Source organism: Rhineura floridana, chromosome 8 (genome assembly GCF_030035675.1).
Source record: "Rhineura floridana isolate rRhiFlo1 chromosome 8, rRhiFlo1.hap2, whole genome shotgun sequence".
Lineage (NCBI taxonomy): Eukaryota > Metazoa > Chordata > Lepidosauria > Squamata > Rhineuridae > Rhineura > Rhineura floridana.
In genome coordinates, this window is record NC_084487.1 from 87,312,932 (window position 1) to 87,327,122 (window position 14,191).

Below are 14,191 nucleotides of genomic sequence, written 5' to 3' on the forward strand. Positions count from 1 at the left end.
ACAGAACATGCTTGTGGGATCTTCTCTTGTTATAGAAGGACATAAATGATTGAAATGGTTTCTTCAAGGAAAGGGGGGTGAAAGTGTGATGTGTTTATAGGCTGTAATGCATAGTAAAAGAAATGGCTATATTAGTAACATCTTGTAATCATTGACAGTTTTGTAAATAGGACAGTTTCTATTTTGATTAGGAATTGATACAGACAAGTGTGACCTGCAACACAGTGTTGCAGTGTATTCCGATCACCTAAGAGTAGTGTTTGTGTTTTGGAACTCATGTCAAAATTCTTTTAAACTATTTAAATCTTTGTAGGATATATTGAGAAAGAAGGCAGGAAAAATGGAGAAGTCAACTTGTTTCCTTGTTTAAATATTGCATTGTGTGTATATATTTGTTTTGTGAATGGAATTATTACAGTGTTGTATAGAAATGACATTCCAGGATTTGTTTATAAGCAGAATGACAAGATGTTCTTTTTCTTTGTTTTACCCCAAACTGCTATAGATCCTTGTGGGGGAGATGATGAAAATGGTTTAAAAAATGATGAACAAATAATACATGCTATCATTTCAGCTTAAATTGTTGCTATTCTCTCTTTCCCCCCACCCTGCCCAGATACTGTAGGATTCTGATGACATAGAAGGTAATGTGGTAGTGCTGTTGACTACATTAATTATTTGAGCTTTGGTTTGTCAACAATATCTTAATGGAATAGGAAGCAAAAAAAGCTGCATTTAGAGCTTTTGTTGGGGAAAGGGAGGACATTCTACCCTTACCTTTTAACCTTGTCAACTGATTTTTATTTTTTTTTACATTCTGACACAAAGCATTATTTGTGCAGGGGTTGGAAGTTTAACTCTTCAAGCAACTAGCTATCATTTTTTATTGGGTTATTAATTCTGGTAGGTGTTAATCTCATCAAGATTTGCAGGCATTTTCCTTCATAGGCCATTCTGATTTGTAGCTTTTTCTTTTCACAGCAGTATTAAATACCAAACCGTTTCTGATATGGAAGTTCATTAGAGATATGTCTTTGATGGCAGCTCTTTCAGGGCTTCAGTTTCAAATACCTTGATGTAAAGCTTAAGAAGCCATTGTGTTGTAAGCCCTCCTTGATGTGCCTTATTTAGATCTGCATAGTAAATCAAGGAAAGTAAATAACAAGGCAGCAGATGGAAGCATGGAGATAAGGCCAGTGAACAATTGTATTTGTATTTTGTTATGATGTTGACAGGAGCTAAAATTCACTAATCTAGTTCAACTGATCTGCATTTCAAAGAAATCTCATTTAACAGCAACTTGAAGGTTTGGAGGATAAAGTTCTTTTTATTACAGCTTTTACTGCATTCTTTGCTAATTTATCTGGTCAAGATTTAGCCTGGTTTACTTAAAAACAGCAAGCATGTTACAAGGAGTCTTAAATACTACCAAAGCAATAATGTCTAGATTATAAACCAAAGCACTGAATAGGTAACATTTAGGAAATACTGTTGTGTTTACTGAATTGTAAAAGAAATGCAGATAAGGTATTTTTTCCCTAAAGATTTTCTTTTAACCTCTTCGGGGCAAAGGAAAAAGATTAATATCTAAGCAACTGTTTAAAAATATAGAATATAATAAGTGGGCCTTCTTGAATTTTGAATTCTGTTATTTCCTAGTGATTCTGCATTATGTATATATATATATTTACTAAGTAACAAAACCTTGTTTTTTGTTAAAACAATACACTAAAAGATATACAAGCATGAAATGTTAGTGTGGGTAAGAAATGAAGTAATTAGAAGTCTTATATTGGTGAGCTTCTCATATTGAGTATATTTGAGTAAGAAAAACATTTAAAAAGAAGGGGTTAAGGTTATTGAAATACGATTTTAGTAAACTTGGGCTTGCTTAAAGAGGAAAGCTGGAGACAGGGCAGTAGCTGGTTGTAGAATCTTATCTGAATTATATTTTTCTGAACTGGGGCAGAATGACTGCAGATTTGAGGCTAGTTGGCAATTTTCCTGAATGAAAGACAACAAGCTCGGACAATAAGGGACCCAAAATGTTACAACTGACTTTCACCAGTCAGGACAAGAATGGGTTGAACTTTCATTTTAGGTGGCCCCTCATATACTTGGGCAAGAGAGACTGACATGGAACAATACTGAGACTCTGTTGTTTCTCAAACTTTGATTTTGTATCTAATGAACTGTAATAGTTTGTGTTCCTTTTTGTTCTCCTCATTTGGACAAGTCTTCCATTTTCTGAAAGAAGCTTTCTTGCCTCTGATAGCTTCCTTGTCTCTACTTGTTAACCACACTGTCATCCTTTTGGCCTTGGTGGTAACATTTATGATATGTGGTATATATTCCAGCTGAGCTTCTATTGTGGTTTTGAATAACTTCCAAGCATTTTGGAGTGAATTGACCTGCTGAACTTTCCCTTTCAAATTCCCTGTAACAGTGCCTTCATTTGGGGAAGTTTCTTCTTTTGAAAATGAATGTGGCTGTGTTGGATTTTCTTGGCAATTACCTATTCATTGGTAGCCATTGATACATTGGTAACACACTGCCTTAGCATGGGATAGTGCAGCAGCAAAAAGGATTGGGTAGGAGCAAAGTGTGAGTTCTGTTCTGGAGTCCACATGCTGTCACTGTTTTGCTAAGTGTGTCTTGTAAACCAGGCCAATGTATATACTATAGGAAAATGAAGAAGATAGAACATTCTGTCCTATATGAATGGCATGTTCAGTATATCCTGCATTACTTAGGCTACAGTCTTATGCACAGAGATGTGAAGGCCTGGAAAAAAACAGTTTTTTTCCCAAAGCCTTTTTTGTTTTGTTTTTTCCAAAAAATTGAAAAAAAAGAAAAAAAAAGGATTATGGAATGTTTTATTTTAGTATGATGAATAAAATGTCTCACTGTTTTTTGCCCACCCCTTTTCTCACTTCTTTTTATGGAAATGGATGCTTTATGCCTGCTTGACAGTGTGGAGGACTAGCGGAGACATACATAATTTTCTTTGTTATTAATGTTGATGGTTTCTTCTGTTTTTTAAAAATTGACTGATCCTCATAAACTGGCAAAATGAAAGACATTCCTTACGGTTCAGGTGTTCCTTACAGCTCAGGATCTTGTAGATCCATTTGTTACAAAAAAAGTAAAAATTTTAAAAACTAAATTCGATTTGTAATAATTGTTTGAATAAAATATACTTTAAATATATCAAATGTGATAATTTTATGCCAAACCAACTTGTACATAATTACATTTGATGTTTCTGAAGTAACAAAGTGACGTTCAATCTGTAAAAAGTGCTAATATTGCATTTTTTCAATTTCCCCCCAAATTTCAATTTTTTCTGAAAAAAAGTGTTGTTTTTTGCCATGGCTTCAAAATTTCCAGACATTTTATATCTCTACTTGTGCATACTTACTTGCAAGCAAGTCTTAACTGGGGTTTATGTCTGAGTAGAAATGTATAGGATTGTTAATCTGCTAGTATCTGTAGCAAAACTTGTAGATATCATTACCTCTGCAAAATTCTAGATGCTTTCTACAAGTCATACATCACTCTTTCCATTATTGTTGAGTTGTATAATTTTAAATAAATAAAATATGGAATGGATACAAATGGGCTGGACAAACTTTAAATTTACTTGTGGATTAAGATGCTAATTTACTTTAAAAAAAAATCCTATTAAAACAAACATTCTTAACAGTGACATCCAGTTCATTAATACTCCAAGATGTTTTCCACATGCGTTTGTCATATAGCATATTATGAGTGACCCTTTGATACATGCAGTAGGCATGGATAGAATGAATTAATGTAGATTTTTCTATAAATGACATTCTGTTCTAAGACAGCAGAAGATATTTGTTCCTGATGTCAATCAGTCATTCTTTGACAGTTCAAAAGGCTTCCCTAAAGGAATATACATTGATCTGTGCATATGTGTTGAACACCACGCCAACCCCCATGTTTATTTTCAAAGTTTGTTGACCAAGAGAATGCAAACGTTGACCAGTGTGCATAAAAATTAACCTTTACTTGTTTATAAAATCTATATACCACTTAACATAAAGAAGATATCTCCAAGTAGTTTGCATAAACAAAATAAATTAATATCAATTCATATAAAAAGATAATGAAATAAAATGTCTAAAAAAGCAAAATAAAAACAATAAATCTATATACCATAGATAAAACTGAGTGGTAAACAAAAAGAAAAATGATTGACAAGTTAAGAATAGGAGTCCAGGAAAGCTTGGATAAACAATTATGTCTTTAAGAGGTGTTTAAAGCTAGTTACTGTATCTTCATTTTGAATCACCTATGAAAGAATATTCCTTTGGTATGTTTTCCTTAAGCGTACGTTAGTTTACAGGAGGAACACCACCAATAACCTTGCATTGGAACAATCAATTCTGAGTGATTAGAAGAGAATCTGAAAAGTTATCATATGTTTTTAATAATAAAAGTATACAAATTGGCAGGTTGTGAGGAGTCATGGGCTGTAGAGGGAGTGATGATTGATTTGTTGAATTTCCTACCATAGTGCAATAGTGCACACCATACATTTAAACATATTTAAAGTACATGGCTTCCCCTAAAGAATCCCAGGAACTGTATCTTATCCCTCACAGAGCTACAATTCCCAGCACCCTTAATAAACTACATTTCCCAGGATTCTTTGGGGGAAATCATGTGCTTTAAATGTATGGTGTGGATGTGACTTAATTATGCTGAAATTGGGCTAGATTAGTACCTTCCTACTCATCTGCCCTGAGATCTATATTTGTATGTGTGCTTTAAGGATTGGTAGATGTGTTCTTCACAGAATGTATGCCCCATCCTCAGCATCCCTCAAGAGTACTGTGCAGTAGTGGTGGGGATTCACTTAGTCTGAGGACTGGATTCAAATTGGGATTCAAACTGATGGTTTGTGGGACCAGAGGGAAATGTGGACTGGATAAAAGGCCAAAAGAAAAAAGGAAGAAGCAATTTTTTTACATAGTTTTTTAACATACTGATTACATATTTTATGTAAAGTTTTCATCAATTCCCTCTTCATCTTAGGATAAATTGTATGCAAAATAAGTAAAACTTTAAATCTTACTCCTGGAAAGTGGCAGGGCAGATAGCAATGATTAACATGATAGATGGGTGGAGTTTGCTATAAATGGCCTTATGGACCATTTGGAGAAGTCTGGTGGGCTGAATTGGGCCTGCAGGCTGGAGGTTCCCCACTGCTGCCATGCCCTTGGGACCTTGATCAAGTCATCTTCTCCCATTGTTTTTTCATCCCCTCACCCTGACTGATAGTCTCAACATTCCATGGTTCCTAGAGGACAGTAAACATGAACACTCCTCAGGCTGTGTTTGTCCCCCCTCTTTTTAAATATTACACACTTTTATATTTCTGTATGTGTGGGGAGTCCCCCACATATATTGAAACCACTACATTTTCTGTGAGTGGTCCCAGTTTTTTGCCATATTCATAGGCACAAAATCATTGAAGTTTGGTATCAGATAAGATAAATGAGGAACTACAACAAAATGTTGCAGTGTATACTCACCCCCTAACTAGTGTTCCTGTTCAGGACTGCAGTGGGCTAATGGCAGAAATGTTGTAGTGCTGTTTAGGGCTTGCAGATGTGGAAGATTTCAGAAGAAAGGGGAAAAGACATATTTCATCTCTTCCTTCACCATACTGAAAGTTTTTCTTGCTCTGCTACCTAGTGCTAAAGAGTTTGGGTTTGGGTCTGGCTGCCAACACTAAATATGAGGACTTTATTGCCTTATTTTTTATGGGGAGGGGTAGAGATCATAGCACACTTTTTTCCCTACCTGCACCTCTGAAATGTCCTTGTAAAGCATGGGAGGCACACACGTTTGATTGACTGCAGTTGTCCCTCCAAGATATTGTAAGCTTTTGGGGCCCAAACCACTCTCTTCCCCCACTCCCTTTCGTCATCTGAATGTTTTCCTCAACATTCTGTGGGTCCTGAAAGCTACTGAGTACAAGGTCTTGTAGTTAGTTTTTTAATTTACTAATATATTTCTGTGTACCTAAACAACCAACTAACTTTTTTAGGGGGAGGTTGCATTTTTGTTTCAAACTTGTAGGCAAGTTTGGTATCAGAGGGGAGAATAATGATGTAAAATGGTGGTGGCCATAGAATCATAGCAGGGTTGGAAGGGGCCTATGGGGCCATCAAGTCCAATTTCTTGCTCAATGTAGGAAGTGAAGATGCTGATGATACTCATAAGCTGTAAATGTGAAATCTCAGATTTCAGATTTGATTGTATACAATCACGAACATGGAGAAAAAAGAATTGACCCATCTCTGCCTTACCACCATTAACAAATGTGTGCCTCAGGTTTCCCAGGACTTGCCTATCCTCCTAGGTTTATAAAAAATACAACAAAAGGCTTTCTTTCTTGCTGAGGGTGGGGGAACAACAGTGGAGCCACCCTACACACCTTATGATTGTTGGCAGATCAGCACTTCAGACTGATCAAAACATTCCAGTTCTCCTGGGCCTGAAAAAGAAGCTGTTGACATGTGGATTACTGCAGTGACTTCCCAAGAGCTGTGCCTAAGTTGTTGTTGATTTGAGATCAGAGTGTTGCTTTATTCCATTATGTATTCTACCTTTTGTTTTGTGTAAGTTTTATTTTTTAAAATTTTTTGTTCAGAAAGGACATTTAGAGAGTGAATCATGGGAGAAGCTTGGTATTTGTATTAAGTTTCAGAATGGTTGGCAAGGAGTTAGTGAGTGGTAGTCCCTTGGTGAGTGAGAGACCTATATACTAATTGGTATAACAGTTGTAGAAGTTTCCTTATTAACAACCAATGGAATAATATATGATTTGTAGGTGAGTGTATATGATGGTTTGAGTATGGAGTAAGTGGTACATTGGATAAAAGGACTGAAGGCAGTAGCGGACAAAATTTGAGGGATTTTTGATATGCTATGCAATTTTCTAGTTTGGGACTTTTAATCTTATGCTTTCGGTATGTTTTGAGCCCAGATATTTCTAAATCTTGTAATACATGCGTTCCAGGGTGATTTTGGAGTTCTTGGGACAGAGTTAGATCATCACTATTCCAAGACAGAGTTAGGATTAAAATCTTAGAGGAAGCAAATTTAGTTTTCTCAGCAGAGTGGTGCTATGTTAAAATGTCTATTAATATTCGTCAGGACAGAATTAATTTACTTGTCTGTCTTGATTCTGATTTGGCAAAATATGTCCTTTATTCCTCAACTTAATACATTGCATAAATACACAAGTATACTTTTCTGTAATAAATGAAAGCGACCAGGGAATGGTTTAAAAAACCCACAGGAACAGTTTAGTATGAAACATAGGCTATCAGATCTAAACGTTTCCCTGTTCTTTGTCATGCAGATAATGCACTGTGTCTGAAAGGACTTAATTTCTAACTTTCTGAGAGCCAAGTGTTTGAGGAACAACTATTACAAGCAAAAAGAAACGAAGCCCTCTCGCAAAAATAGGAGAAAAGAAGAGCCAAAAGAAATGTAAGTGTTTGAGTAAATCTTTCTTAGCTAGTTTTGAGTACTGTATATTGTCTACAGTGTGTTCAAAGTGTAACCCTCACTCCCTTGATTTTCTTACTAGCTCTCTCTCACCTATGAATGAGTCAGCAATTTTCTTTGCCAGTTGGAAAAGACAGGAAGCAGCAGGTAGAGATGCATACTAACCAACACTGGTGATCCCAGAATGCTGGGCAGTCTGTCCTTGATGTGCTTTTTGTGCCCCCTTCCCACATTCACTCCTAGCTATTATCATCTTCTCAGATAAAGGAGTGGATTGAATATGTGCCTGCTCCTTCGTCTGAGTGGGGAGGAGAAATTCCAGCTGAGCAGAAAAATGTCCTGTGGAGGTTTGCTACTTGGGATAGGACAAATGATTTTAATACCAGAATGTGCAAAATGTTCAGGAGACGTCTCAAGTTAAAAGCAGAATGTGAAGGCAGAGGAGGGGGGCAGGTGAGATGTATTCACACCTCTTCTGGATCACAGCTAATCCCTACTAGAAAGCTGGAGGGAGCAAATAATTTTGCCTGCACTTTATATTGGCACATTTTCACACCTTTTCCACAAGAGAATATTAATATTATGCTTGGCAATAAGCCCAGGTCTGTAGGTGAAGATGTGGGCACTGGAAAGGGGAAATGGTTTAATTTACTTTGTTGGTGATCACTGGTGCTGAAACCTTCATCTTATCCAGAACACTGCTTCTCTTGACTTTCAGTAATCTGTGTCTCATTAGTTACAATGTTTTGCTCCTAATGGAACATTTTAGATTACATAAAGAGAGGACTTGCATTTTCATTTCCTAATCTGAACTAAAACCAAACATTGCAACCCAATCAGTAGGGAGAGAAGTATAATATAATATAATATAATATAATATAATATAAAATAATATAAAATAATATAAAATAATATAATATAAATTTGTTCTCGCCATACCCACTTCAGGGATATCCATTTTATAGATGAAAGTACTGAGGCTGAGACATAGTGGGTGTCTCAAAATAATGCAGCAAGTCCATAACATTTGAACATAGTACTTATATTCACTAACAGGCAAAAAATCTTGCGGTTTAAGAACATACCTATAGCCCACAGATATTTCTATCGAACTTTAAAAAGCAGGGGAATTGGGCAGCTATAGTGAATGCACCAGGGGAGCAGGAGACCTGACCTCCTCTCAGATATATTGGACTGCCCTACAAATTTGTCAGAATGCAAACACAATTTGGGTTGGTCTTTCGCAGTCCAATCCACTTGTTGTGTAGCTTGGAAGAATTTGGTAACATGTGCCTCTGAGCATATGGTGAGTGGTGGCAACACCTGCCATCTCCAAAGATAATTATATTTTTGTATGTTTATTGGTGTTCTTCTTACTTTGCTTCTTTCCTGTGTTATTAATGTTTCTACAGATAATATAATCTAGAAAATTTTATTTCCTTCATTAATCATCCTAGAAATCTGTGTCAAATTTATTTTATTAATTTCAAAGCCTTTTTATTGGTCACTGTCATATGATGGTGAAGACAGCCTTTTGTGTTTCAAATTGGAGGTTATGTTCTATTTCTATTTTGGGTGCATTAACAGTTGAATCTGAAACAGCAGTTCGATGTAAGATCAGACTGATTACAATATGTTGCTACTTCAGCAATGACTCTTAGCTGTTGGAAAGATGCATGTTTTCAGCCTGCTATGTTTCAACCACTTTATTTAAGGCAAAGTGGGCACAGTCAATTAAAAACATAGAGCACACCTAGAATTTTGCTAGAATATATTTCACCTCCCACTGTTTTATCTTGTGCAAATTGAGACACTCCTGAGGTCCACTGGAGATTATTCTCCAGAAGTCAGTGACATTATTCCACAATTGTGTTTGGAGCTTTTTAGTGTAAATTTTGCCAAGTGTTGCTGTACTTCACATATTCACAGAAATAGAAACAAAAGAAAATGATTTCCTATAGGAAACTTCACTAAAATTGCAAAGTAAATCAGACATATTTAAAGTGACCATCTGAACTATATCAAATGTCTTAATAATGTTGCTTCCTCCCTGCTAAAACAAGATCAGCACAGCACATGTCTTCTTTCTATTATTTGGGCTGATTGCAGGTGTTGCCACCACTCAGCATATGCTCAAGAGGCACATGTTACCAAATTCTTCCAAGCTACACAGCAAGTGGATTGGACTGTGAAAGACCAACCCAAATAGTGTTTGCATTCTGACAAATTTGTAGGGCGGTCCAATATCTCAGAGAGGAGGTCAGGTCTCCTGCTCCCCTGTTGCATTCACTATAGCTGCCCAATTTCCCTGCTTTTTAAAGTTTGATAAAAATATCTGTTGGCTATAGGTACATTCTTAAACTGCAAGGTTTTTTTGTCTATTAGTGAATTTCCCTGCTTTTTAATCTGGGAGGTAAGAAATAGGATCTTGTGCAAGTTTGCTGAGAATGGATTGATCATTTGCATGCTTAGGAGGCCCCAATTCATGCTTCGATAGGGAATGCTGAGAAAAGAAGCGAGAATTAGGCGCCCAAATCAGAATCACACGGCGTAGCAACTCAGATGAAGCTATTCTTCTATTATTCACATTGAAGAGGGAATATAAAAGGCTGCTCAAGGAAAAAAAACAGGCTTTCTTTTTAAACAATTGGAGAGCCTTGGGGCAGGCTCTACTCCAAGGCAATGACCCTGAATTCTGGAAAATCGTACAGGGGTTTGACCAAAATTATTTTGTCCCCATTCCCCCAGTTTTACCCGAAACTTGGGTCTCACATTTTAGTGTTATTTTTGGGACTGTGTCAATTTCACCAGCCCTGCCCTCAGACGATTTGTCAACCTTCCTGCCGTGGCCCCCAGTCTCCAGTGCGGAGATAGTGGACTTGATTTTGTCTCTCCGCACAAATAAAGCCCCGGGGGAAGATATGCTGCCTCCGTAGATCTTTTTGGCTGAAATTTCCTGGTGGGGTCCCCTTTTGGCCACTCTATTTACACACATTAATGCTACGGACGCCTTCCCTCAGGGATGGCGCACCAGCATAATAGTGCCTATTTTTAAGAAAGGGGACCCGTCACCAGTAATTATAGACCCATCAGCCTTTTAGATGTCACCGCCAAACTCTATGGGCGTTTCCTACTAAACAAACTTATGGAATGGGATCTTAAGAATTCAATTATCCACCAGGAACAGGCGGGTTTCAGGAAGGGTAGGAGTACTGTAGACCAAGCTTTCATCCTACAGCATTTAATATCAAAGACTTTAACAGGCCCAAGAGCATCGCTCTATGTGGCATTCATATACTTTGCTTCAGCTTTTGATTCGGTGGATAGGGAATTGCTGTGGCACAAGTTGGGGAAAACTAATATAGATAAAAGACTCATGTGGTTAATTAGAGCCCTCCACCAATCCAATCTTTTGCGAGTGCGTCTTGGCAAGAATGGTGCCCTTTCCTGTGAAATCCCCGCTATGAAAGGTGTAAAACAAGGATGCATATTGGCCCCTTTCCTTTTTAATTATTTTATAAATGATATTATTCCAGCATTGGCCGCTCCCAACTTTTTTTCCCCCTCAGCGGGGACAAAAAAAATTGCATCCCTTTTATATGGCAACGACTTGGTCCTTCTATCTTTAAACAAAATAGGTTTAAAAAGAATGCTAATACGATTAGAAGAGTATTGCCACGCCCAGCATTTACAAGTCAACCAATTAAAATCTAAAATCATGGTTTGAGGGAAATTTAGGAAGACCAAAACAAACTGGACACTGAATGGGAAATCGTTAGAGCAAGTCCAGACTTTTAAATATCTTGGCATAACTTTCAACGCCAATCTCTCGTGGAAGCCCCAGCTTGAAGTTACCAAATTAATAGCTGCAAGAGTCCTTAGCCAGATGAAAAAGTTTTTTTACACTCGTGGGGGGCAGCTAATTATACCCATGCTGAAAATCTTCACTGCTAAAGCCCTACCTAAAATTCTTTATGGGTCAGAACTTCAGGGTCATTCGCTCAAAGTTAGTCTTGAAGCCCCTTCAAAACTCTTTCATGAGGCAGATTTTGTGGGTCCCCATCTGCTCATTCAAGAGCTGAAATAGGTCTTCCATCATTGTCAGCTAAAATTGACCTAGCTGCCTTAAGGTTTTGGAGAAAAAATTTAATGCTGGATGATCTCTCTATCGTCAAACTTCGTTGGCAAGAGCAACTCCAGACTGGGGGTTGGGCACAAACCACTAGAGCATTATTGGATTTTTACAATCTTCCATCTAGAAATCTTTTAACCTTCTCCCCTCTGGAACTTCGCAACTGGGTTTTCAACTTTGATGAGGATCAAGATAGGGCTTCCATAGTGGCGTCTCCCTTTTCACGGTGGTTCGCCCTTTTCAAAGTAAACCATGCCATTCCTCCATATTTTACTATGTTAACTCATGCAACTCTACGTAGAGCTTTTACTGAAATTAGATTTCAGATGATGCCCACAGCTTTTCTGGAGGGCAGATACAAGGGAACCCCGAAAGAGGAACGATACTGTATCTGTGGACTTAATGTGCCAGAGGACCTTGTCCATTATATGTTAATGTGCCCATTGTATAATAGCCCGGGACATAAATTTCTGGAGCCTTTAATTATTTCTAGGGAAGGGTCCACCCCTGATCTCTTAATAGGGGACCTCTTGGCAGATAAGCACAATACAATTACAACTGCGGTGGCCAATTTTGCTCTTGCTGCCAAAAAGTTTAGAGCCAAACATGTTAAGTCACAAACCCACTAAACCCTGGTACGTAACTGTATGTTGTCTGGTTGTAAATGCATTTTATTGTTTTAATGTTTATAGTTCGCTATGCAATGGCTTATGGCTGAAAGCAAATAAAGCAATTGATTGATTGATTGGATTGATCATTTGCATGCTTATTGAGTTCAGTGGGATTTACTCCCCTGCAATCATGCTTAGGATAGGTGAAACTGACCATAGGGGATGGGAAGGAGAGGAGGAGGAGGAGGGAGGGGAGGAAACACAGAGGGAAGGACTGGGAGGGGAGCAGGCAGGATGGGGAGGGGAGGAGAAGGACAGGTTTGATCATTTGCGTATTTATTGAATTCAGTGCGATTTACTCCCATGCAATCATGCTTAGGATGGGTAAAACCGACCGGGGGGGAGGGAGGGAGGGATGGAGTGGGCAGGGGAGGAGGAAGAGAGGAGGGGAGGAGGAAGGTAGAGGAGAGGGGAAGGAGGGAAAAAAGCAGGTGTGATCATTTGCATGCTTATTGAGTCCAGTGGGACTTAAGCATATGCAATCATGGTTAGGATAGGAAAAACTGACCATGGGGGAGGGGGAAGGAGCGTATTGGAGGGGGCAAAGGAAGGGGGAGGGGAGGTTTGATCATTTGCATGCTTATTTATTTATTTATTTATTTAATTTGTATCCCGCCCTTCTTCCCAGCCAGGAGCCTAGGGCAGCAAACAAAGCACTAAAACACTTTAAAACATCATAAAAACAGATCTTAAAATACATTAAAACAAAACAGCATTAAAAACATTAAAAAAACTTTTTAGAAAGGGTTAAAACATTATTAAAAACATATTAAACAATTCTAACACAGATGCAGACTGGGATGGGTCTCAACTTAAAAAGCTTGTTGTAAGAGGAAAGTCTTCAGAAGGCGCTGAAAACATAGCAGAGATGGTGCCTGCCTGATATTCAAAGGGAGGGAATTCTACAGGGTAGGTGCCGCCACTCTAAAGGTCCATTTTCTATATTGTGTAGAACGAACCTCCAGATAAGATGTTATCTGCAGGAGGCCCTCACCTGCACAGCGCAGTGATCAACTGGGCATATAAGGGGTAAGACGGTCTTTCAGGTATCGTGGTCCCGAGCTGTATAGGACTTTGTACATCAAAACTAGAACCTTGAACTTGGCCTGGTAGCAAATGGGCAGCCAGTGCAATACTTTCAGTGGCGGGGTGACATGTTGGCGATTCCCTGCTCCAGTGAACAGTCTCGCTGGTGCATTTTGCACCAGCTGCAGCTTCTGGACCAACCTCAAGGGCAGCCCCACATAGAGTGCATTATAGTAATCCAGCCTACAGGTTACCAGTGCGTGGACAACAGTGGTTAGACTATCCCGGTCCAGAAACGGCCACAGCTGTCTCACCACCTGAAGCTGGTAAAAGGCACTCCTAGCCACTGAGGTCACCTGGGCCTTTAGCGATAAAGATGGATCCAGGAGCACCCCCAGGCTACGGACCTGCTGTTTCAGAAGGAGTACAACCCCATCCAAAGCAGGCAACTGACCAATTATCCGAACTCGGGAACCACCAACCCACAGCACCTCCGTCTTGCTAGGATTCAGACTCCGTTTATTGGCTCTTATCCAGCCCACCACTGAGTCCAGGCAGTGGTCCAGGGCTTGGATGGCCTCTCCCGATTCAGATGTTATGGAGAAATAGAGCTGAGTATCATCAGCATACTGCTGACACCTCGCCCCAAATCTCCTGATGACTGCTCCCAAGTGCTTCATATAGATGTTAAACCCATGGGGGACAAGATGGTACCCTGCGGCACCCCACAGCACAACTGCCAGGGGGCCGAAAGACAGTCACCCAATGCTATTCTCTGAGAACGACCCTGGAGATAGGTTCAGAACCA

At 38.8% G+C, this 14,191-nt stretch overlaps 1 protein-coding gene across 9 annotated transcripts in view; it reads left to right on the forward strand.

Annotated features, from left to right (window-relative positions):
- FOXP2 (forkhead box P2) overlaps positions 1-14,191 on the forward strand; it is a 655,565-nt gene that overhangs the window by 66,997 nt on the left and 574,377 nt on the right. For 7 of the 9 annotated variants that reach the window (XM_061640035.1, XM_061640027.1, XM_061640028.1 and 4 more), the window contains exons 2-3: positions 7,406-7,536; positions 7,637-7,701. The gene's annotated coding sequence lies outside the window, so the exon portion shown is untranslated. The remainder of the gene's footprint in view (positions 1-7,405; positions 7,537-7,636; positions 7,702-14,191) is intronic. The other 2 variants (XM_061640029.1, XM_061640026.1) reach the window with 1 other exon arrangement.